This window comes from Euprymna scolopes, chromosome 21, assembly GCF_053919585.1.
Source record: "Euprymna scolopes isolate OS-2025 chromosome 21, ASM5391958v1, whole genome shotgun sequence".
NCBI lineage: Eukaryota > Metazoa > Mollusca > Cephalopoda > Sepiida > Sepiolidae > Euprymna > Euprymna scolopes.
In genome coordinates this window covers 26,262,437-26,289,654 of record NC_136502.1, presented here as the reverse complement: position 1 = coordinate 26,289,654, position 27,218 = coordinate 26,262,437, and positions in this window count along the sequence as shown.

The following is a 27,218-nucleotide window of genomic DNA, read 5'->3' as shown; positions in this document are numbered from 1 at the left end:
TGTATATCACTTCCCAATATGCTCAACCTAAGATAGGGAGCATTATAGTCATCCACATACAGTACTGTTTCGCCGTTTCACAGCTTGTGTGTGTGTGTGTGTGTGTGTGTGTGTGTGTGTGGTGTGTGTGTGTGTGTTAGGAGGATTAATTGGAATCGAGAATCGGTTAATCGAAAAATTCGGAACTTTTTAGAGTATCAGAATCTATTGGGATTCGGAAAATTTTAACCTAATTACCGATTCCAAAACGATTCTCTTGAGGTTTTTCTTAATAATAAAAAAAGAAACAAACACAAATTTATTTATTAGAAGTTGTTCATTTTCAACATAAGACTAGGGGTCATACTCCCAGATTTAACATCGATTATCAGAGTCTAATTTATTTCCTTTATTGGTATATTGCTGTAAACATACCTTTGTAAATCTTTTCACATATATTCGCTAAACGTTTCAGGGAGTTCACATTTGATTATTATAAGATTTAAAATACTTTCATCAAGGTTTTTCAATATCGTTGGCGCCGTCTGGTCACTGTCGTTGTCTGTCATCGGCTTCTAAAATAATTAATGTTTATGGTACTTCTATACTTGAACACAACTGAAAAATGTAGATAAGAATCTCATAATGATTTTATCAAAATTATATCTACATTGAAACGTAGACTTCACCTCCCAAAGAACAATGAGATACGGACATTTGTTACTGTAACTAACAGAAAGAAAAAGATGAAAACAAATATGCAACAAACAAATGTTACCAAAAACAAGACTCTTCTATCTACTCATTTTTCTTATCATTTTGTTTAAGCCAGGGATGGGGCATCCTACCAGATGCCAAACATACACCTGCTATTTTAGACACTCCAACCGAGAGATCTTTTTAAGATTCTAACCGTCCCTTTAAGTGCAATTGTTTGAATCTCCTTTGCACTTGGTTTACCTGGTATATTTGTAAGATAGTTTGTAAAATTCTTTTTCATAAGTCCGGTTGCTCCTATAATTACTGGAATGATAGAGATCTTCTTAAGGTTCCAGTTTCTTTTCATGTCATACATAAGACCCTGGTATTTAGTAATCTTTTCCCTCTCAGCTCTGTTTAACCCAGCATCATTCGGGACACTAACTTCCACCAAGGTTGCTTGGATAAGTTTATTTATGCTTAAACTTATTTTAAAGTGTGTGTTTTAGTTCAAAACAAACTTAGTATTCACTCTGTTGAGCTAGAATAAACAATGGCTGTCCATAAGCTTTTCACTTTTGATAACCGCTCAAAATTAAAACTTAAACAAACGCTGGTAGAATCACTTCAAATAAATGTCAGTAATTGAGCGAAAATGTTATGTTCTACCAGTATTTTCTTTCGATTTTGGATCGATTAGACAAGATTAAAAAGTTACAATGGGCCGAAAATGATTATCATTTTACATTAAATTTATGTACGAAACTGTTTTCCTACTCAAAATTCTAAAATAATCGTTTCTTTCTCTTTCCGCCACTCCATAATACTCAGAAAAAAGTAGAATCTCATTTTGAGGGAGTGATTTAGCTCTTCTTCTTCTTTTTCTTTTTCTTCTTCTTCTTCTTCTTCTTATTATTATTATTATTATTATTATTATTATTATAATAATAATAATAATTATTATTATTATTATTATTATTATTATTATTATTTTTTTGTATCTTCTTTTTCTTTTTACAGAAACGCAAATCAAGCTAATAACCGACCAAATCTTTATAATTGCGAGAAAAACATGACCATTTCATCACAGAGAGAAGGTAGAGAATAGTTAACAGAGATCCTTCACAATGTTGAGAATGTTTCTAAATAGTACAATTATTAAGTAGAAATTCATTCTTGATATGGGATGGGATTTGTTAACTATTCTGTTTTTCAAATGTTTTTTTTTTTAAATGACGTAAACGACGACAAAGTGCTAATCAGATTTATTTTAAAAGAAAAACAAATCCTGTCTCACAATTTTCAATAAATTACAAGAAAAACATTTGAGAAAAATATTTAGAAACATCTACTCTTGTAATATACGCCCCTCCCCTTCCTAAGTGTATTTTTATGTTTTGCAAAATGTATGCGGACATTACTCAGAGGGGTGGAGGGGTACAGTCATTTTAATATTTTTAAAAAGCACCATTATTAACTAAATTAATTAAATGTTAGGAAATTTTAAAAGAATCAAAATCGTTACTTGTATTGAAATGAGGAATTTAGAATCGGTAATCATGTTACAATCAGAAAAAAAATTGGGATCGTCCCATCACTATATATTATATAGTATGATATATAGTAGATAATTATATTTTAAACTAATATATGTATATATATAACTAGCAGTCATAAAATGCACTTAAATATAATATTTTAATTTATGCAGATTTGTACATAATTTATACAGATTTCATATTTATTATTATAAAGCCAATTCTCTATTGATTATTATATTGTACTCAATATATCGTAGTGATTTCAGAAATTAAAAAGAAAGTATGGCTTAGGTACCATTGAAATCAAAACATTTAACACTACAATCTTAGTTGTTACCATTTGAGCTATCAACACATAAATTACAAAACGTTAAAATTTAACCGACTTTACTATATGAATGTATATTTGCGCATGCGTACAAGAGAACTTTAACTCAAGAATTTTTTATTAAATTTTTACCCCTTACTAGCTATTTTTCTCTAGCTAAAAACCAATTTACAGTCCGAATTCCATATTGCAGTTTCAAGTCTATAGACCAAACATTGACAAAGTAGTTTGGTAGAGACCATGCCACACACAAAAACAAAGTACCTTTTATGCATATATATATATATATATATATATATATATATATATATATATATATATATATATATATATATATATTGTTATAATGGAATAATTCCAGAGGAAATCCGGGTATGAGAGCTCAATGTGGTAAACAGAGCAATAAGATAAAAAATATAACACGGAAATTACATAATTATCGATGCAATAATTTATTTCAACCTTATGGTATTTTCAAGCATCTAAACCAGACAATTACATTTTTGATACTGAAAAAAGGAAAGAAAAGATCGGGCTTCGACCCTCAAAAAACTAGAGGGGGTGGTAGTAGCAATCCACTTAATACATTTTATAGAGAGGGTGGTAGGGATTTAAAAAAATAAAAATTTAAAATAACAAATAAAAATATTAGACACTTATAAGCGGCAGCTCGATGTAACCATCGATACACACACACACACACACGCGCAACACATATACATACACCTACACCCCCCACACACACGCCTCTAAATATGTACGTTCTTACACGTAAATGCCTTGACACGCGTTTACTAACCTAGGAAGAAAGGGGCGAAAGTATACGAATATATAGTGAAAGAAATAGAACAGCGCGTAATGGAAAAAGAAGAAAAAAAGAGAGGAAGAAAAAAAGAGGAGACAGTGATCAACTGTTAACTGTCATATTAGTCTAGAAACTCTGAGAAAGATAAGGGAAAGAAAATGGATATTATACACGCGTCCTATAGTTAATTGAGTCATGGAAAGTAGGTCTATTACAAGATAAATAAAAAAATAATAAAAGTAAGAAAATAAAAATAAAAAGAATATTATATACAAAGTTTTAAAACTATCTGTATGTTATTATGTAAAAATTAGTTAGAAATAAATATTATCTTATAATACATTTAAATATTGTATTTGTAATATAATACTGTGAATTTAAAAAATTTTTTGAGCCGAAGATTTTCACTAGGGGCTTGTGATCTGTTTCTAGTATAAAGTGTCTACTGTACAGATAATGGTGGAATTTTGTTACCGCAAAAATAATGCTTAACCCCTCTTTTTCTATTTGAGAGTAAGCCTTTTCTGCCGGAAGTAGTGCCCTTGAGGCGTGAGCTATAGGTTTCTTCGATCCATCTGGCAGGATATGCTGTATACATGCTCCTGTACCATATGAGCTCGCGTCGCTCGCAACAATTATTTCTAATTTTGTGTCGTAATAGGTTAAAAATAGATCGGACGTCAGCGTCTTTTTAATTTTCTCAAATGCGTCTTGACATTCCTTTGGCCATATCCATGGTGTTTCTTTCTTTAATAACTCGTTAAGCAGAGCTCTTAGGTCGTGCATTCTTTTGATAAATACTTGGTAGTAGTTTGCGAGACCTAAGAAGCTCTGTAGAGCTGTCACGTTATGTTTTTAATTGCTGTCGATCTTTCCGGGTCTGAGCATCGACCGTCTTTATTTATTATTTGCCCTAAATATTTGATTTTGTCGAAACAAAATTCGCATTTGTTTTCTTTCACCTTGAATACGTATTCGTTTATTCTTGTGAATTCTTCTTTTAGATGCTCTTGGTGTTCACTTATGGACGCGCTCCTGATGATTATGTCATCCAGGTATGCATAAGCACAATCTATTCCATTCAGCATTATATCTATTGTTGGAAAATCGCCGGCGCGACTTTGATCCCGAAGGTAGATGGTTGTATTTGAACAACCCTTTGTGCGTGTTAATGCATAATCTCTTTGAGCATTCTTCTTCCATCGGAATTTGTAAATAGGCCTCTGGCAAACCTAGTTTTGAAAAATTTTTGCCAGCATTTAGTCTGGCAAATATCTCCTCAAGGCTTGGTAAAGGGTAGTAGTTGTCTTTCAATTCATTGTTTAGGCCCGTAGAAAAGTCTGCACAGACTCGAATTTGTTCCGACTTTTTTTTTACATACATCGTAGGGGCTGCCCAGACGCTAGTTTCGATTTTCGATAAGATGCCTGTTTTTTCGAGTCTATCTAGCTCGCTATTTATTTTGTCTAAACTGGCGAACGGTATGTTCCGTTTTTTTTCTTAAACACCAGTGTTGCATCCTTTCTTAGCTCGAACGAAGCCTTAAATTTATTGCATCTTCCCAGTCCAGTAGTAAATATATCTGGGAATTTCTTTTTTAGATCGTTTTTAATATTTTCTGATGTTGGGGTGCAACTGGTTATTTTTCTACAAAAAGCGTTCATTGATTTATCCAAAATATTGAATTTTTCAATCCAATCAATTCCTAATAAGTTCTCGCTTTCTTTAATTGCGAAGATTTTCAATTTCTTCATCGTACCATTTAAATTAATGGGTAGGATGACCTCTCCTTCGAATCTTATTTCGTCTCCTGTCACTGTTTGTGCACCTTTACTTGACTTTTGAAGAGTCGGTTTACCCAGCTTTTTCCAAGTGTTGACGTTTATTAGCGACAAATCCGATCCAAAGTTAAGCTGAACTTTCACTTGTTTGTCGAAAATATTAACTGCTACATATGTTCGTAAATTATTTTTCCCTTTGTCGTTTGTTCTCATTTGGTGTACTCGATTTTTTGTTCTGCAGCAAACACCCTTATGTCCAACTTTATCGCAATTGTAGCACCTGATATTTTTGTAAAGACAATCCTTTTCCAAATGTTTTTCATCACATCTTCTGCAATTATTACCTGACACTGTCTTTTTATAATTCCTTTGATTACTATCGTAATTTCGTTTTCTGTAGTTATTATATTGACTATTATCGTAATTTCGTTTTCTGTAGTTATTATATTGACTATTATCGTAATTTCGTTTTCTGTAGTTATTATATGGACTATTATCGTAATTTCGTTTTCTGTAATTATTATAATTTGACTATTATCGTAATTCCGTTTTCTGTAGTTATCATAATTCGAGTATTTTTTTGAATTTTGACTCGTCTCAAAATTTCTTTGTCCTGAGTTTCTGAAAGTTTTTTTAATCTTCCTAATTTACGCCACTCCTGCTTCTTATATATCCCTGGAATCTTTTTTTAGTGATACTGCCATTTGGCAATCTTCTGTTAATTTCTGCAATGTCAGGCCTTGTTCTGTCTCTAATTTTGAGAGAATGCGTCTTCGGATCTCTGAATTTTTTGTGAATACTAGACCCTGTGCAAAGATTAAGCATTTGAAATCGTCCACTATGAGTTCCGATAATTTGAAGTTGTCGCAGTTCTTGTTTACTACTGATGCGTATGTCAGGTAGTCCTGCTCCTCAGCTTTCTTAAGATTCATACATGACCATCTCTTGTGGAAAAGAGACATATTCGTGAAATCTAACTGATTCGTTCTCCTTGGCAATATGAAATCAACAAATTTGCAATGTTCACTGGTACCAAGCTTTCGAAGTAATAAACTTACTTTCTTTCCATTTGGCCAGTTTTTGCAGTCTGTTTCGAAAATATCTTCATACCTCTTGAAGTATGCATCAAAAGTTTTATCCTCTTCCGGTAGGTATGTGAACACATCTATGCTGTTAACAATTGTTCTTGGAGAAGGTTGTATTACTTTCTTGTATGGAATTAGCTGTTAATCTTTCTAACAGTCTTTCTGTTCAAGTTGCATCCGCGCGAACCTTTCTTCCTGCCTTTCTAGGCATTTTATGAGTTATTCATTTTGTCTTTCGTCTCTTTCTGCATGTAGCTGTTCTTTTTGTAGGATCTGCTGATTCTGCATGAACTGTGTCATTATTTTAGCAAATTCTTCCATCTTGTTTTTTTTTTTTCAAAGATTAGAAAAATCAGTCTATTTTACTAATTACTTTTTACAATAACTACGAACAACCGTTTTTAGGTTCGCTTTTTTTGTGTGTGTCAACCGAATTCTATCGATATATTATTTTTTGCGTTGAACCTTTCTCTTTCTATAAAAAAATGTATTTTATTTTTTTTTCTCTTAATCCGTTAAGTTTTGATTACGTACAAGAATTCTTTCTTTTTTTTTAAAAAAATCCTTTCTTAGAACAGTTGAAAAAAAATTACTTTTCTCCTTCAAGACGATTTGCATAAATTAGTTCATGGTGTACTAGCGAAAACACATTTTTTCTTCTTCTTTGACTTTCGTAGTCACTTTGAAATGGTTATTGGTATTTTGCTTTCAAGTATCCAGTGTTCGAATATCTCATTCGACAATTGTGTAGTTACTTTCGTTTGTTTTTCTTTTATTTTTGTTTATTTGTTTTTTTTTTCGACAGTGATAACTTTCTGCGTAAATTATTTTTCGAATATTGTTGCTGTGTCTAACAGTGAATTCCTCGATGTTACTGTTGTGTTTAACAGCAGATTTTTCTTCTTCGAGTACGTTTTTTTTTTTCAGTCTTTCTCGAGTAAGTATTTTTCGTACACCACTGTTGAGTTTAGCAGTGGATTTTCCCGCGTAAGTCTTTTTTCGAATTCTCGCGGCCACTGTTGTATTTAATAGTGGATTTTATCCTACGTAAGTCTTTTTTCGAATTGCCGTCGTCACTGTTGTGTCTGCACAAATAATTAACAAGAACACGGAAAGTAAAGGTATGACAATAATATATTAGGAAGAGAAGTTATATACATATTTACATGTCTTCAGATATACTTAATTTCTTAATTTTTAAGTAACTTTTTTTTATTTGTTATAGAAAAATAATTAAAACTAATGTCATCATTTACTTGCATCCTCACGAGGGCAGAGTTAGTCACACACATGTGAACAAAATCCATCATCCCCTGCTGTTTTTGTTTTTTGTTTATAAAATTTAATCGGTGTTGCCCAGGATTTATTAAAATAATTATACCATAGCAAGTGTGTTTAATTGCCCGCGAAACAGATTTTCTTTATAATTTATTTATTATCTTAAATTAAAAATAGTCCATTTTTACGACGTGACCCAGCGTCGGATAACCCCTAGAAAAAAATGGTCAATGTAAAGTTTCTTTCCAAGCCCTCAAAAAACTTGAAAATAGCGACTTTTAAGGGTTTTCGATGGTGCTGAAAACGAATATCACATTTAAATTGGGGGCAGATAAGTAGTTTTCATGATATAAAAAATTACTTTTCCAAAATGTGGGGGATCAGTCATTTTCCTATATAAATTTAACATAAAATGGGCACCCACTTTTTTTTATTGCATTTTCACCCCAAACAAGGCACATTGCCACTTTGTTGCAGGGGGCTACTATCAGGGACATAAGCATCAGGGGTACTGTGTACGAAGTTGGGCAGCAAGATGTCGGTTCACATTACACTTGAACTTCTGCATGTCAGTACAGTTAGGGAAGCAGGGACCCGGAAGGGAATTCCAAAGTCTAGCGGTTCTGGGGAAGAAACTACTGGAGTAGAAGGCTCTCTTACATCTAGGAATCTCTACTGTGAAGGGGTGGGATTTAGCTGCTTGTCGGGTTTGTTGGGAGTATTTACGTTGAGGAGGCATAAGTGCTTGCAGTTCGTCAGAGCATTCACCGTTAAAGTACTTGTAGAACAGGCAGAGAGATGCAACATTTCGTCGATGGGACAGAGGCTGAAGTTTAGCTGACAGTTCAGGACCTATCAGATTGGCGACTCTCTTTTGAACCTTGTCTAGGAGCGAGAGACTAATGGCAGATGCAACATTCCAAATATGACAAGAATACTCCATACATGGGCGAATGGTGGCCTTATAGAGGTATAGGATACTTTCGGGTGTTAGTAGTTTTCTAGCATGGTAGAGAGAACCCATCTTCTTCGCAGCGGTCCTCAATGTAATTGTTCCAACTCATGTTTCCTGTGAACGTTAGGCCGAGGAGTTTAAAAGATGTATCCCTGAGGCACTCTTGCATTTATATCATATTGTTTGGATGTACGACCCTCAAGGATAACCTGGATTTTTCTCTTATCTAAGAAGGATCTAATTATGTTATGTATTCTTTCAGTAATGCCGTATGATCTGATTTTCTTGAGAAGACCCTCATACCATACCCTGTCAAAAGCCTTAGATATATCTAGAACTACCGCTCTACCCTCCCCCGCTTTCTAACCACCTAATAACGTCTTCATATCATAAAACAAATTTAACTGTGATATTCGTTTTTAGCACCACTGAAAACCGACGCTGTTTTTTTACTAAGCGATTCGTTTATTTTTCATAATTTATGACGTAAATAATGCTGTCAGTAAGCTTACACGAGCGGTTTACAAAAATATATTTTTATTTTCCATTTTTTTTTTTTGAGGTAGGTATTTAATTATAGAATTTGTATAGTTTTTACCAGGTGCTTCTGTAGTTTACTTAACCTTCTCCTAATATAAACAGAATTTTTGTGAAATGTTAAACTGCAGAGGCATCTGTTCATAACTATACAAGTTGTATAATGAAAAAAGAACGAAAAACAAAAGTATGCTTTTGTAAAATTACTAACAGCATAATTAGCGTCCTAAATTATGAGATGAAAAAATGAACACATCTCTTAGTAAAAAAAACAGCGACAATTTTCGGGGGTGCTGAAAGCGAATATTACAGTTAAATTTTTTTATGATATGAAGAAATTACTTGGTGACCAAAAAGTGGGTGCTCATTTTACATTAGATTTATATAGAAAAGTGATCCCCCACTTTCTGAAAAAGGAATTTCTTCATATCATGAAACTACTTATCTGCCCCAAATTTAAACGTAATATTCGTTTTCAGCACCACCAAAAACCATTAAAAGTCGTCATTTTAAAGTTTTTGGGATAGTTCGAAAGAAACTTGACATTGACCAAAAAAATTAAGACCTGGTTTTTTGTGGCCTAATACGTTTAAGCAATCTTTATAAATAATATAAAAGAAGAAATTTTGAAAAAATAATTTAACATTTTAGCGTGGGAGATAACTTTTCTATATAAATTTAACATAAAATGAGTACCCACTTTTTGGCTACAAAGCGTTCAACCAGACATGTCATCTCTAGCATTTTTTCAAGTTTAGCGATTAAGGGAGGCGGGGGGGGGGGCAAAACATGACAAATATAAAAGTTTTTAGGTTTTTTTGTGGTGTGATGAGGGGGCAGGAATTACATTTGAAACATAAAATAACGATAAATTAAATTAATTTTTATGAAACCATTCTGTACCTTCACCTAACAATTTTATAAACAGAACGAACCCCAAAATATGACAAATTCAATTGGGGGGGGGGGGGGATTACATTAGAAATATAAAATGACGAAAATGTCATTTAATTGTTTTTTGAATTAATTTTGGTAGATCTTTTTTTTTTCTTCTTTTTTTTTTGCGATCGCACGGGCATTCACTGCTATTTTTATTGAAACAAAAGTTGTAATGATTTATTTTTATCTTTTCTTTGCTTTGGGTGGGGGGTCTTTCCAGTGCTCAATATCCGGAGAATAGTTTCTTCTCGTTGTAGCCTTTCTGCCGAAATATCTGGTGGAGAGGGTATCACATACTTCTTTTTTGGGGTGATTACATTTACATGTTTTCATCCGTTATATTATTTTTGTTGTGGAAGTATTCACGTTGCCCATGATGAAAATGATTAGTATACCGGTGTGTTTCAAACAGAAGTTCATGTCAACCCAAGCAACGCTGGGTACGCATGCCAGTATATATATATATATATATATATGTATATATATATATATATATATATATATATATATATATATACTGGCATGCGTACCCATGAAATATATATATATATATATATATATATATATATATATACTGGCATGCGTACCCATGAAATATATATATATATATATATATATATATATATATAAAGCTGTGTGTGTGTGTGTGTGGTCACGAATAGGCTCCTATATGGTTGACTATTTTAAAAAACTGATTGCATATAATGATAGAAGATTATCGAGACACAGGAATGAGTATGTTTGATCTGGCAGAACGGTGGTTCATTAAAATTGTGGTGTCTGCGTTCGCGCCTGGTCGACAAAGTATGGAAATAAAAAATTTAAAAATTAAAAAAAAAACGTTTACAAGTGTTTTTGATATAGATGTACATAAGAATACTTTGATAAGTATGTTTTAACTTAAATAGGGATGATATAATAAAATTGTGGGGTCTGCGTTCGCACCTGGCCTCCATAGAATGGAAATAGGCACAAACCTTAATAAAGACTTTCATATCTATCTGCGTAAGTATACTTTGATAATTATGTTTCAGTTTGAAGAAATATAGTATAATAAAATTATGGGGTGTTCGATCGCGCCTGACCTCCATAGAATGGAAATATGTCACAAAGTTTAAGAAGGTTTTTTAATATAGATCCACAGAATATTGTGAAAAGTGTTTCAGTGTGAACAGGTATGGTATAATAAATTATGGGGTTTATCTATTTTATTTTTACTTTCATCATATTTTGCTTTGGTTTTGATACCCCCAAATTCGAAGCTATCTCTTAACAACCCTTCCTTTTTATAACCTAACATACTTTCATAAATCAGAGTCCATTTTCTGTAGTAGGCTGTTTTTGAACCCAGTCAACGATGGGTACTTTTGCTAGTATATATATATATATATATATATATATATATATATATATATATATATATATATATATATATATATATTGCTATGCATAGAATACAAATAAAAATGATCTCAATACCCAATAAATAATAACTAGCTTAAAAATAACACTATTTTAGTGTAATTTATTCAATGGTTAGCCGGTGTTACAGTATTGATGTCAATCTCATTAAATTTTTCCAATTATTTGTAAATGGCGTTTTTAGCCAAAAAGAATTTACATCCATTTATTTATTATTTTTTTTTTTTACGTTTTTAGAATAGTTATATAAATTATTACCGATTAAAAATAAAATTGATGTATAACTTAATGGTTCACGCGTGAATTCATAGTTACAAAAAAGAAACAAATAATATTTTAGTACAGCATATGTGAATACATACCAATCGAAAAATGTTACTTGAATCCACTCCTAAGTTTAATATTTTGTTTAATTAGCCCACGGTACAATATGATCGATAAAATTGATTACATAGCCCAACCTTTTCCATATTTAATTAAAATTCATAGGGTGAATGCTGGGAGTATTTTTTGATGATTAACAAAAATGGATAAACATAGATGATTCTATAACAGATCTTATTCATTTTTAAATATGTAAATTAATGTATCCTGTTAAAAATATTAGTTTTAATTAGCATATATGAATATAAATATGATCAAATTATTTACCAATGGTAAATTTGATTTTCATATCTGAGATGATGTTGTGGTTTTTATTGATCACAAACACAGATTACAATACTGTTGGATGCTTTATCACGTCAGGGTGTTTTCATGGATTCTCCGTGTAGTGGTTGAGTCGAGACTTCTATCTCGTCCTCTTTCTAGTATGGATGAATATGTCCTCTTTCTAGTATGGATTAATTTGATCCAATTTTGTGAACAATCATCAGTTTGTTGCATTATACATTCCTACGATTTTTCAATTATCATTTACTTTTATAAGGTAAAAGACGAGCCTCACGTCCAATTTGAAACTTGTGTCCACTTTTCACCAAATCGCTAATTTAACTGCTATTTCGAAATGCACTTTTCTAATGAAAAATGATCTTGATTGACCAATGAAAACATTTGGTATCTCTCTCCTTTTCTCTCTCCATTATCTTCATAAAACATCTCCCTCTCAACCAAATTGACTTCAGGATCATTTATCGAATGTCCAACACTTTCAAAGTTTAATTGAAAAACACAGAAAGAATTATTAATGATGCTTTATGAATACAAAATACAAATAAATTTACACATATAAATAGACAATTTAATTGTTATTTTTGTGCTTTTGGTTTGTTTGTTTTTTAATATGAATATTTACTTTTAAACATTATTTTGACATTAAGTGAACACAATAGAACTGACTTGATTTGAATATGGGTTAGCCGATTCTATAATCCATTCCAATATCCATTCCCCCACCCAGTGTTTCCAGGGTTGTTTTCTAAAGTTAGTTTTAACCTTTATTGTTTATATTTTAGTCCTTATTACGCCATTAAAAACTCATCTTAAGTTCCTAATTGTTTCTTTCTGCTTAGAGACAAAAGTCACAAAACATAAACTCTAATGTATCAGTAAAATAAGGTAGGTTTTATATTATTCCAATTTACTACTCAATTTTAAAAGGAATACTTATGTGAATATAGTGTTAATTTTTTATATCTTTCAAATCATAAACTCACCTTTATATTCCTATTTTATTATATATATTTTTTTAATTTTGAAAGAATAGGTAAGGGTTAGGGCGAATGAAAGAGGTGGACAAAGTAAATAACTGCACAAATATAAATCAACTAAAAAATAGAACTTATGCGTGTGGTTAAAATTTTTCCTATATTTATGAGAGTAAGGTAGAATTTTTAATTTTACAAATTATTAAAATACGATCGAGGAAACCATTAGCTTTGCAATGTCGGGTAACTGAAGTCAAATTGCAAATCATTTAAGACCATGACGAAAGAAGTATAATGCCATCCTCTATTCCTTAAATGTTTGTGTGTATCAGAAGAAAGCAGGGTGAAGATGTTAGAGACATGAATGAGATTAGCATTTGGGATTTTTTTTTTTTTGAAGTGTTGTAGTAAGATTTCCTGAGAGGTTAAAATAAGATTGCATAGAAAATGAAAAAATAAATATGGGCATTTAATGTATGTCTATTATTCATCCTTTGTCTACTTTTATTTTACTTTCTAAGATTATAATTTTCGCCCAATCAGATGTGATGTGATAAAAAAACTTGTTCATTGTTGTATGATGTGTTTAGTACAGAAAACAGTGGTTGACTCTATAAAACGATGGGAATTTCATTGTGAATTGGTTGAAATAACAAAATTAGAAAAGTTAAATGTGTGGTTGAAATCTGATAAGTGGATCAAAAGAGCATTTTGATAATCATTTATTATAAGGATTTTTTTTTTCAAAATGTTACCTAATTGTAAATTTACGTTATTGACAAAAAGGACTGAAAGAAAACAACTGTAAGCAATTTTATTACAGGAGTTCAAACTTGGTCATAAAGCAGAATAGATAGCTTACAAAATCAACAGAGAATTCGACTAGGAGACCATCTATAAAGATACACTATGAATATTGGCCTAAAAACGCATAGAGATTGTAAGCTTAAAGATGAAAGTCATGGGTGTCTTTTTGTGGCTTACAATTATGAATTGAATCTGTTAGTCAAAACAGCTTCATGCACAACTTTATGAGTACTTACTGAACTGTTCTGAACCGCTGTATCAAGCCATTATACAAATCAAAGAAAATGGATACATTGGTGCCACATGAAATTACTGAAAATCAAAGAAATAATTTATTTTAGACTAGCCTGGGTGCCCGGTGTTGCCCGTGTGTTTGGAGGTGTGTGTTGAGCAAAAACAAACAAAAAAAGTGGTAGTAGGCAGGCAGGCTTGTTGAAACCGTGACGCGAAAGTGGAAAAGAAAGTGAAAGAAAAGCTGACGTCTTACAGCTACTCCATCACGCGACCGGAAGTTCAATCCAACCGATACGATGATTTTCAAAAATGGCTCGCAAAAAATCGATCCCTCCTTGTAGACAACTGCCCAGTTGAGGGTGAAGGAATTCGTATTTTTGGCCAATTTTTCGTTATTTGTTGTCCGATATATATATATATATATATATATATATATATATATATATATATATATATATATATATATATATATATATATATATATATATATTCAAAAATCTTTAACAGATTTATATTCGGAATTGTATATTCTTGAATGAAAAATATTAAATTATTTTTTATAAACTTATTTCCTTGTCAGTATCAATCTTATTTTTGTTTGGAAAAATCATCTTCCTAAAGTAAAAAAAAAAAATGTATTCAGTAATTACTTTAAATTTTTATAACATTCTAGAGAGTCTTTTCAAGAAAAATCATTCCGAAATTTACCTTTACTTTGAACAGATTGGCATGTGAATTCAGTATTTTGTTAGCGTAAATAATAATGGTAAAGTGAGAACAATTTGTTGTTAATCAAGCAATCAAACAAAGATAGAGATAAATGATTATTCTTAAACACTTTTTTATTTAGAGATATCAGAATTACTGGGGGTTTAACGTATAAACATATCGTAACAATTCAAGATACTGTATTTATTGATACGATTGTTTATGTAGAAGAATGTACGATTATTACATACTTGTGCATCTGTAGAGTTTATTACCAATAATGTGAAAACCATTTAGCCTACGCAATATTTGAACTCAGTTATTCGAGCAGCGATAAAAGGACTATCTCTATGACATTACTAATCAAAATGAAAACTGGTGGACAGATTAAATACTCAAGAATCGATTAGGAAGAAAAATATTTTGTGGATTAAAACATAACAGAATATGAATAAGATTTTTTATGCAGAATTTGTTTATGAAACCATACAGGTCAATCGAATATGGGAAAACTTTACTTTAATTATTATATATAATATAATGATGTAAGCTTATATATATATATATATATATATATATATATATATATATATATATATATATATATATATATATATATATATATATACAATTATTACTACAATAATTTTTAAATACCTACAGACACTAGTGTTTCATCATTTCGGGAATCATCAGTGCAGGGAGATATATATATATATATATATATATATATATATATATATATATATATATATATATATATATATATATATATATATATATATATATAGTCTTAAAATACTCTATGGCAATCGCATTTTTAACTTAATTAGATAATTTGTTACAAAATATATTACTCTATTTTGAAAAATCTAATTACCTGATAGTTAATAAAGTTAAGTTTGAGTTGAGGCCAAAACGGACACTATTTTATTACCAACTTAATACAAAGTCAAGTATATATTTTTTATTTCAATTCCAGCTTATTCGTATTAGTTGGATTTTTCGGACTACTGTTCTCATCTTGAGTGTCATTTTTACAAAGTTTTGGTCCATGTAACTGTAGCAGAAATAAATAGAACTCTTTTTCTTGTGCGTGAGCGCCTCCCCTGACTGTGCGATATGGCACATACTGACTAATCAGAGGCATAGCGCAGGGACCTTCCTTACCCCCTAAGGAACTCTAACTGCTTCCATTCCGGACGAGAAAAACTCTTCCTTTTCCAGCCAGACGCCAAAGAGAGCGAACCTGTTTCCTCAATCTCCCTCTCTGCCTACACCGGTATCGACGATTCCCACTTGGGAATAACTACCGGACAAAGGCAGACAAGTTTTATCCGAGTTATATCTTTTTGGCATCTTACCCTGATTCGCTTCAATAAACCTTTTCCTTGTTAAGTTTTACGAAGTTGTTTATTCGTTTATTCAGTAGCTTGTGTTGAAATATTTATTTTATTAGGGAGTGTCCGAAAAGCACTAACTCAACTCCCTAAATAACCTTCAACCTTCTTCAAGTGTGTCCTATCAAATTCGACAATGTTTCTGTCGAACTTTGGAATTTGGATGGAATTTCGAACAAAACCCTTTACTTCTGTCTCAGGGGTAACATGCTCTCGCTCCGTCAACTATGACTGAACAGAGGATTTAAGTAAGCATTTTTCGGTCTCCCACACTGAGAATCGAACCTCCAATCTTCAGGAGAATATCACTTTCGCAATTGGTTTTCCAAGTACTACCACTGTGACACAGGTCCTTGCGACCCCTATCCAGTCATGGCTGACAGAACATAGCATGCTACTCCTGTGAAGTAAATAAAGGGTTCCATTTGAAATTCTGTCCAAATTCTCGAGTTCCGCAGAAACATTCCTGAGTTCCACGAGATACACCTGAAGAAGGTTGGACGTTACATCCATCGAAACATTGTGGAAATTACGGTCAAGATGAGGACAGTAGTCCGAAGAATCCAAATAATCCGAATAACCGATCCTCATCTAAAAATAATATTGTCGTTTATAAGCATTTTCTCGGATATTTGTAACCGTCAAATTGTTACGATAGAAAAAGCCTAGAAATGATTGATACGTAATTATGGGAACCTTTATAATACCAGCTCAGCTGTGATGTAATGTGATGGAAAAAGGTTTTCAAATCAATGTGAAAGAAAATATCGAGATAAGTGGCCAATGGGGTATGTTTCTTGAAGGAAAGTTAAAATAAACAACACACACACACACACACACACACATATATATATAGAGGCATTTTATTGAATGTTGGCATCATACATTTATTCTGTCGTTATTTGATATTCTAAAATGTTCACAGCTAAAGAAATTCCATTCAAACTTCTATAATCTATCTAAAAAAAAACGGAATTATGTCTGTTGGTGTTTCCAGATTTGGCAATCTCGGCATGTTCGTTCTTTTAATTCTTCCCTACTTTCTGTCTTTTTTTCTTTTATTCTCTCATTTTTTTCTCTTTCTTTTATTCTTTTTTTCTTTCTTTTCTGTCTCTTTATCTTTGTGTTTCTTTTTTCTTGAGTTTTTGTTTCTTTCTTTTAATTCTTTATTTTTCATCTGTAATCATTTTTTCTATTTTGTTTCCGTTTTTTTTATTTTTATCTTTCTATATTTCGTTTTCTTAATTTTTTCTTCTTCTTTTCTTGTTCTTTGTTTCTTTTACTTCCTTTTTTTTCTAAATTCATTATTTCTTATTCTTTCTTTTTATTCTTTCTTTCATTCTTATTCCTTTCTTTCTCGTCCCCCCCATCTCATTCTGTTTCTTTTATTTTTCTTTTTGTTAGTTAACTCTTTCGTTTTGGTTTTCTTTCTTTCATTTAATTATAGTTTTTTTTTCTGCCTCTCTTCCTTTCTTGTTTCCCCCCCCCCTTACTTTGATTATTTTTTTATTTGTTTTGTCCAGTTTGTTCGATACAAAGGTTAGCAATACAAATGTTTTCCACCTTCGTTTTAAACAAAACTTAGTCGTTTATATATTTACTAGCTGATTTACCCAGCGTTGTATGGGGCACCGGAAACAAAAAAGTAGTGTATAATATCTTTATTATTTTTTTTACTCTTTCCTCCTTTTTCTCTCTTTCACAACTGTGTTTAAAAACACCTCTTCACTCGACTGCTTAAATACAATAGAAAAGAAGTGAAACAGCAAATCAGTAACCGATTATTTGATATACGGCACAATCACATTGACACCGATTCTCATCAGATCAGTAAAGGTAAGCATCGCTGAGCTTGGTGAGTACCATATGAGTGATCATTTGAGCTTACCAATGCGCTGTATGTAGATGGAAAGTCAGGTCAGTCCTCCTGCTTTCTAATGTGTAGTACACACATTAACCGTCATTTTAAAAAGATTATGGAATTTACCGAACTCCATCATCTCGACTGTAGTCGCAAAATGATGATGATGATGATGATGATATTGTTGTTGCTGTTGTTGTTGTTTAATTGATTGATTGATTGATCTAATTATAATGTTGTTTTGCTTCTCAAACATTTGCCAGTAAAAAAGAAAGCAATTTTTTTAACCCCTAACACCAAATGTACTAAAGTAGCGCATGGTGATATCAAGCTAATAAATATCACAGTATTTTTTTTTTTTACAATAACTAACTCAAGGGTCAAAAGCGGAATTGATACCAGGTTATATACATTTTTTTTCTTCGTGAGGATCTGGATTTAAGTACAATGATATTTATTGAAATAAGTTTCGGAAATTTTGAAATCTTTTAAGTGCACTAAACATTTTGCATAAATGAGTGTAGATCCAAGCTTTGAACCCATATTACCAGTTCAATTCTTATTTCATTATCCTAGGGGTGTCAATTTTCTTTTTTTTCCCCAGACGTGCATCCGTACATTCCTATTCTGAACATTTGTACCATTTTTTAATTTAATTATTTCTTTATGTTCCTGTTTTTAAATTTAATTTTTTTTAATTATTGTTCAAGATTATGTTACGCCGAAAGTTTCACATTCATGCGAGCAAGGAAATTATTAAAATCTTGCATATAAAAATTATGCGAAATCTGTAATTTAAAAAAAATGTAGAAACATTTTTGCTATTATAATTTTTTTGTGTGCAAATATTAAATAAACAATGCTTAATTCAACGGTAATATTGGTAGTCCGATAAATTAATTTTTCTTCAAGTTATGTCGAATTCATTAATATGGACTTTAGGGTGTTTTTTCGTAATGTTCCTGTAAAAATTAAACAATGTTTTTTAAATTGTTATAATTTACGATGTTTTATTTTCATAAAAAAAGCAAAGATAGATTCCTTTAATTTTTTTTTTTACTGAAAACCGTGTTACATGAAAAGGGCTGTTGCCTTTTCATGTAAGTAAAAAAAAGAAGAGAATTATGAAAATAATAGCAGATAAAACGAGAATCGAACCCTGTAGATAAGTTTTAAAGAACAATAGGTTTTAAATGGAATGTCCAGTAAATTGTTGATTCTGTTAAAATATTTAATAAATACAAATTTGGTTGGAAACTATTCACATTGTTAGAAAAATGCATAATAAAATATGGGTTACAGAATTAGATAAGTAGGTTAAATTCCTTTGTAAAACAACAAGGAAAATGGGAAATTTCCTGGTCATCAGAAATGGTTTCAAAACGTGTAAATCGCACATGTTGATAAAACGTGAATTATAGTCACGTTGACCAGACATGCATGTGATTTCTCAATATAGGGAAGAGTTCGAAGTTAGTTAGGGAGAGTGAGACGAGAGTGAGACGAGAGTCAGATCAGAGTCGGGGAGAAGAGAGAGAGAGAGAGAGAGAGAGAGAGCTGACATGGAACCTTGGAAGCGAGGTTAGAAGAAGAAATCATGTAAGACTTGAATTCCTGGATGCAAAGCCATCGACCGGTCATATGGAATAATAAAAAGAATATCTTCATCTTTTGTATCTGCGTCTTCGCGTTGTTATTCAACAGAAAAGGTATTGTCCATTTATGTTATAAGAACTTTGTGAAAATCATCATCACCAAAACAAAGATAAACTGAAATTGTATTAATATGAACTTTGTGTTTATAAAAATGTACAACTGTCTCTCTCTTTACATGTACCTGTTAATACCACCAGTATGCCATCTATCACAGCACACAACTGAACAACAACAGATATATAAGTCGTCATCTAAGCAAGAACACTGAATAAAAACTCACGTAACATACGCGTACAAGTGATACCTTCGTCAAATAATAACACTCATTATTTAATAACCGTAATATGATGTTATGGGCTAGGGGAAAAGGACATAGGGTTCCTCATTCAGTCGTGGCAATGCTGAATATTCCTGCTAGTTTAAAAATAGAGCTGGATTTCTAATATTTGATGAGGTTTCCTTTTTTATTTACATTATTTATATGTTTTAGGCTGTTGTCCCCTTGGTAGCGTTTGTTATGTTTGCAGTATTTTTGTTGTTGTGTGGCTTTTATTGTAGTTGATAAACTTCTGAGAATTTTAAACGGAACCATTTGTTTAATCCACTAAAGTAGATTGATTACATTTCACATTCCATGTATTTTAGATATCTTGTATCGGTTGATTGTTCTGAAGTTCCTCGATCAGAGATTGAACTTACACCTTCCTGTGTTTTAGTCTATCTACTTGGGCTTCATTCCACGTGAGTTGGTGAGCTACCTTTGCGTCCCATATATCATGGACTATGACTGATTTAAACACCCCGTCTCTGACCATGGATTTTTACTATTAAGAAGTAGCTTGATATTCTTTTAAAATATCTCTACTTTCCCATGGAACAAAATATCAATCAATTGTAGCATATGAAGTCTAAACATATGAACTCTAAAAATTAGAGCTTGAGGAACATTGAAAAGCTGCAGTTAAAGCATATATATATATATATATATATATATATATATATATATATATATATATATATATATATATATATATTGATTAAGTTTAGGTAAATTGTTAATATGAACTCAAAAATAATATGCCCAATACGATATATAATATATATATATATATATATATATATATATATATATATACATATATATATATATGTGTGTGTATATATATATATATATATATATATATATATATGTATATATTGATTAAGTTTAGGTATATTGTTAATATGAACTCAAAAATAATATGCCCAATACGATATATATATATATATATATATATATATATATATATATATATATATATATATATATATATATATATTGAGCTTCAGCTGGTAGAGTGCTCGCCTTGCATGCAAGACGTTCGGGTTTCAAATCCCGAGTTTGGATGTGTCTAACTGATGAGCCCAAATAAGGGCAAAACTCGATTCTTCGACTTCTGGTTTGTTGGTTGTCATCATGAGCTGCATCATTGTCGGGTTGTGGAAATAATTATATATATATATATATATATATATATATATATATATATATATATATATATATATATATATATATTCACACTGAGCAAGACCGAAGGATCAGTCGAAAATTATGTGCTTTTGAAAGAAACATTCTTGTTTTCTTCTAAAGACCTTTTGTATTCTTACACGTCAACATATAGGAAATAAATACAAAAAAGATATAAAACATTAATATATATATTTTCGTATTGATTTTTTATTCATATATATATATATATATATATATATATATATAATTGTAATTCCTGTCCGTTTGTCTGTTTATGAACTGTCTCAAGATTTTTGAAGTTTACCCCCTACCCATAGCCCTTATAAGAGACAGAGTGCTTGGATATGTATATTTAATTTTGATCAAAGGCTATACAACATTATTTTGGGGTTTGCATACACACTTAATACATAATAAAAGATATATAGTTTTACTTCATTTTTATTTATTTATTTATTTATTTATTTATTATTGTCATAAAGTGTGACCATAGTAGGATTCTATATGTCGCTTGTTTTTGTGAATTTAAGAGAGAAAACGATTTTACCTCATTATAGAGATATCTTGAAAAATTGAGAAATTAATTAGAAATGGTAATTAGGGTTCCAAGATTTAACACAGAAGTTCTCATTAATTATTACAAAATGCCGAAGTGCTTTAAAGACAATAAATTTACTTATGTCTTGACTTTGACACAGTCAATGCCAAGTATATTATTTTGTCCCCCATCTTAAAATTGAATATTATAAAATGTAAAAGATAAGCATAAAATAAGTAACATGGTATTATGATCTGAACAGAAATAGACAGAGGATTCCTTATTAAATCCTAGGCAACGCCAGGGCTCTTTCCTAGTAAAAAATGTATAATTTTGTAGTGATATTAGTATCTGACATTTCTCGAGTGGCAATTTTGAAGAATTTAAGATCATATAAATTGAATTCTTTTACTCTTCTTAAACCTGAAATATTGAACATTTCTGATGTGGTTTAGCTTTGTAACATTGAAAAATGTGATTTTTTTTTATTATTCTATTGGGTTTATGGATTGCCATTCGAAGCCAATGGAACGTTTCTCTGCCTACTTAACACTTTAAAACATGACTGACTCGTATCGATCAGGAATGTCGGTATTTGAAGTGACAAACATTTTTTACTGCTTTTTTTTAAGCTGATCTACTCTTTTCTTTAACTGATTCTGACTTACATCGATTTAAAGATTTTTTTCATTTGCACTTGTGAAAGCTTGTATGAATTGTTATATACGTATTGACCGCATCTGTTCAATTATCTATCATTTCTACTCAATCTGAAAACTTACTGTGAAAACAGGTTTCAAAAGTAAATCTATTAATCAACTGGATTTGTTTGCTAATAGAGCAATATACTTTTAGAACAAATTGCCTAATAAGATTAAAATCTCCAATTATATAGAAAATTTAAAATTGAACTGAATGAAATGAGAAACAAGGGTGAAATAGAGGAGATTGCGGGGAACTATTGGAAGAAATATTGTATAGTATTGTATCTTTATATTAATATTACTACAAGAAAAATATTGGACTTGTTGGGCCACTTATTTAGCTATTGTTAGCTGGTTTATATCAAGAAAAAGTGAGTTTGCAAAGCCAGTTAATTAAAAAAAAATCCAAAATCCAAAATTAATCTCTTTGTTCATTCTATTTCTCTCTATACTTATGGGTTAAATAGAATTACTACTGTCGTGATATTCGGTTTTGTTTATACTGGATTATTCCATTCTTTTTTTTTTCTTTCCTTCTTTTATTACCTTTTGATTTTTAATAAAATGGGAGACAGGGATAGAAAGACACAGGGAGAGAAAGAGATGGAAAAGAGATTGATAGATACCATATAAAATATGAGTGGTAGATGAAACAGTATAAAGTGAAGGTGAATGTGATAGAAGCTTAATAGATGAATAATTTTGTAAGTTAATTGCAAATTAAGACAATTGAAATGAAAGTTTTTTTTTTTAAATATTACTCAATCCCAAACGATGAATGTATTATGTGCTATTAAAATTATTTTAAAAAATGGCGAATGTATTTTATATGATTAAAACATATAAGAAAAAAGACTTAGAGAAACACTTTAGTATATTAATAGATTATATATATTCTATGTAAAGATTTGATAAATATTCATTTGAGATGATTAAAATGGAAATTCTCAAAGAGACATAACTGTGACCAGACGTGTGTCTCTGACAGATCGCTGACTCCCAACGTCGTGTATCGTGGATTTTTCGTTCGACTATTCCTCTTATGGCCAGATCGTCATTTTCTCGCTGGCGACTGTCAATGGGGACAAACATGGTTTCACAAAAGTAGAAATATAATGAATCGTGGAACAAAGAAAGGAAAAACACAAACGCCAATGTTCACATATAATTGACTGTGTGTGTGTGTGTGTGTGTGTGTGTGTGTGTGTGTGTGTGTGTGTGTGTGTGTGTGTGTGTGTCTTCTCTCTGTTCTATCGATGTTACGTTCATTTCTATTTCTGTTTCACAGTCAACTCTAAAACTGTCCAACTCCCATCCGCCGCGACGGGCATCTAGTTGTCAACTAACTGTCTTTTCTATGTTAGTATCTGAGGTCGCCCTCCCCACCCCGGCTACCGGAAGCTGCCCTTCCCTGTTTTATCTGTAGGTTTCTATTGTCCTGTCAACTCTAAAAAAGCTCGATCTAAAAATACCTAGAGATCCATTGTTTGTTACTTCCTATCTATTCCTTTGTCTATTGCTCCCCCTCTCAGCACTTAGTGACTCAAGTCCACCTCAAGTCCACTTTATAGTATCTCATAACAAACAAATTATTATTATCGTCGTCATCGTCGTTGTTGATGACGACTGACCAACCTACCGACCAACTCCAGGAGAAAGGGGTTTGGTAAGCATAGAGTATTGTGGATGACTCAAAAGAGGAGTTGGAAAATGCAGAAACAAGCATCTAGAAAGTGTAATTACTGCAGTAAGACACACCACTCAATATAAAGGAGGCAGGAGACAATGAAATGAGAAACGCAGACGAGTAAAGAAAATGGAAAGAGAAACAGCTACATGGACAATTCATAAGAATGAAAAGAAAATCATGAAAACACCTGGATATAGCTAAGAAAAAGACAATGGAACAGAGAAACAGAATCACTATTGTCAGCTGCACAGAATAATGTGATTAGAACTAACTATACCGAAGCTAACATAGACAAAATGTGGGAAAACTATATGTGCAGATTTTGTGGACAAAGAGACGAAACGGTAAATCACATAAGTGAATGCAGAAAACTATCCCCAATAGAATAACAGAACAAACATAAGTGCCTGAGGAAAGCAGTACACTGGGAACTGTGCAAAAGATTGTATTTTAAACATACAGACAAATGGTACTGACACAAATCAGAAACAGTACTGGAAAACGAAAATCACAAAATATATAGAGATACAAACAGATAAACTCATCCAAGCAAAGAGACTTTATGTCATAATAGTGTTACAAGAAAGGTCCCCTTTTCTTGTAAATAAGAAAAACATTAGATAAGTAAAAATGAGATTAGATATACCGAGATTTGAACCTGGTAAGCAAGGTTCGAAAATAGATTCAAGAAGGAATTCGCATTGTTCAAATTAATATAAAATAGTAGATATGTTTGAGTAAAAGGAATTTTGATTGTTCAATTCTTTTTTATGAAATTTGAATTAAAATAAGGTCAGTTAGAAGAACGAACAATAGCAAATTTAAATATGTTGAAAAATAAGTTAGGTCGAAAAATAGATTAGAGAAAATTCATTGTCTGCAAAAGTGGTTTGGAAACGTGCCAAACAACGCATGTTTAGGCCACGTGGGCCGATCACGTGGCCAGACATATGTATGACGTCATGGAGAAATTAATTCTCAATATAGTTTGCTAGTTTTAGACAGACAGGATCGAGAGTCGAGTTAGAAACAGAGCTGACATCGTCAGAGAAGGCAGTCCCCTTTGGAAACGAGGGAGAAAGTTTTAATCATGTAATCAACTTTGAATTCCTGGATGTCATCATTGCGACCGGTCGAATGTAATAAAAGAACACGTCATATTTTGAAACTGCGTCTTGTGTTATATTTCTACCAAATTGAAGGTAATGTGAAATAATCGTTATATGAACTTTGTGTCCTTCTCTCTTTTATGTCTTCCCCTCATCAATATGAATGTCCCCATGTATCTTAAAAATACCCCATCCCTATGCAACAATAGTAAACAAGAAGGAAAAAAAACTGCTAAATTGTAGATTTTTACGTCCCAAAAAGGGTGAAAAGCAAGGAGACATAAAACAAAACAAGTACACAAAACGAAGTGAAAGGGATATGGAACCTAAATAAAATCAGTACGATACCAATAATGTTAGAAGCACAAGGAACAGACTAAAAAAATCTGGATAAAAACTGAAAGAGATTGGAATCAAAGGAAAGATGGAGACTATACAATAGACGACAATGGCGAAAACAGCTGAAATCTTAAGAAAAATCTACAACCGCGAAAAGCAAACCATATAAATTGCAAATGCTAGACAGTCACATGGAAGTTGAAACAGCAGTAAATCTCATAACCCCACCCCTTTCTAAAACTCTGATGGCTCACCAACTTCGGCTAATACTACGCAACAAAATAATTTTGGAGTCAAGGAGGATGGAAAGACAGAGTAGATGAAGCAGTAACCAGACTATTCAAAGAATGAAGACAGTACTGGAACCTTGGTGAAGCTTATTGCCACCCAAAATCCCAGAGAAAACCAATAGTCGATGATGTCGATAAGAAATCAATGGTAAGCAAAGTCATTTGCAATAGTTATCCTCACGATGTAATCGCATGATATGGAGTTCAAATTACACTACTACTAGTATTATTACTGCTACTGTTAATACTAAAAAAAATGATTATATTAACTAGTGTTTAGAATTACACTAATTTTAGCATAAAGTACCCTTAAAATACCGGATGTAATAAATTAAGAAACTTAATTATGATGTTTAAATAAAGTTCTAGCAACCATCTGCAGAGACTAGTCTCTTGTAAGGCTTTTTTTTTCTTTTTTTTTTTTGCTATTGATTTTTTTAAAGCTTTTCTTTTTTATTCTGAATCCATTGCAGTTAACTGATAAGAAATGGTTTCTGTTTTTTGGTAAAGGATGCAAATTCACCATGTGACATTAGATGATATGACGGCTCGAGTGTTAGAATAGTTTCTTGGCCAAGTCTGATAATTCATTATTGATATAATATCCTTAGGATAAATATGAACTCGTGGTTACTCAACAAGCTCACAGGTAGACTGAGAACTTGACAGGGGTCCTGAAATGGCTGGCGGCGTCAATGTTCCTCCTGCGCTGTATGAAAGGTTCGAAATGCGTTCACCTGTTATGCACAGTGTATTCAATATTGTTCACTTTGCCGCAGAGATAAAGAGAGTAGAAGGAGAGGTGAGAGGGTAGAAGAAAAGGGAGGAATGAAAGAGAAGATAGTACAAAGAGAGATAAAGAGGGAGGGTGAGCGAGGTAGGGGAAAGAAAGGTAAGAATATGAAAAGACGATTGAAAGAAAGAAGATATAATAGGAAAGATAAAGATGAAAATAGTAAGTAAAACAAGGAGACGAAGGAAAAGGTAAGGGAGAAAACATTGAGAAAAATGTGAAGGGGGGAATAGAACGGTGAATTGGAGAAATAATAAGAAGTCGAAAATAGTATAAAGAGAAAAAAACAAAAGTAAGGGAAGAAAAGGAGAAAGTGAAAGCAACTATAAAATTGCAAGAAGAGAAATAAAGAGTGAGAGATAAAGAGAGAAAGATGAGAGAAAGGAGAACATAATTGTAAAAAAAAAAAAACACTGAGAGGAAGAGTGAACAAAAAAGAAAAGAAAAGAAGGGAAAATATAAGAGTTGAAAAGAATGTTAAAAAAGAAAAAAAAAAGTATTAAAATTATAGAAAATATTGTCAAAAGACAGAGAGACAGATGCAGAAAGAGATAGAGAAATGTGTGCAAGGAAAGAAAGAAATA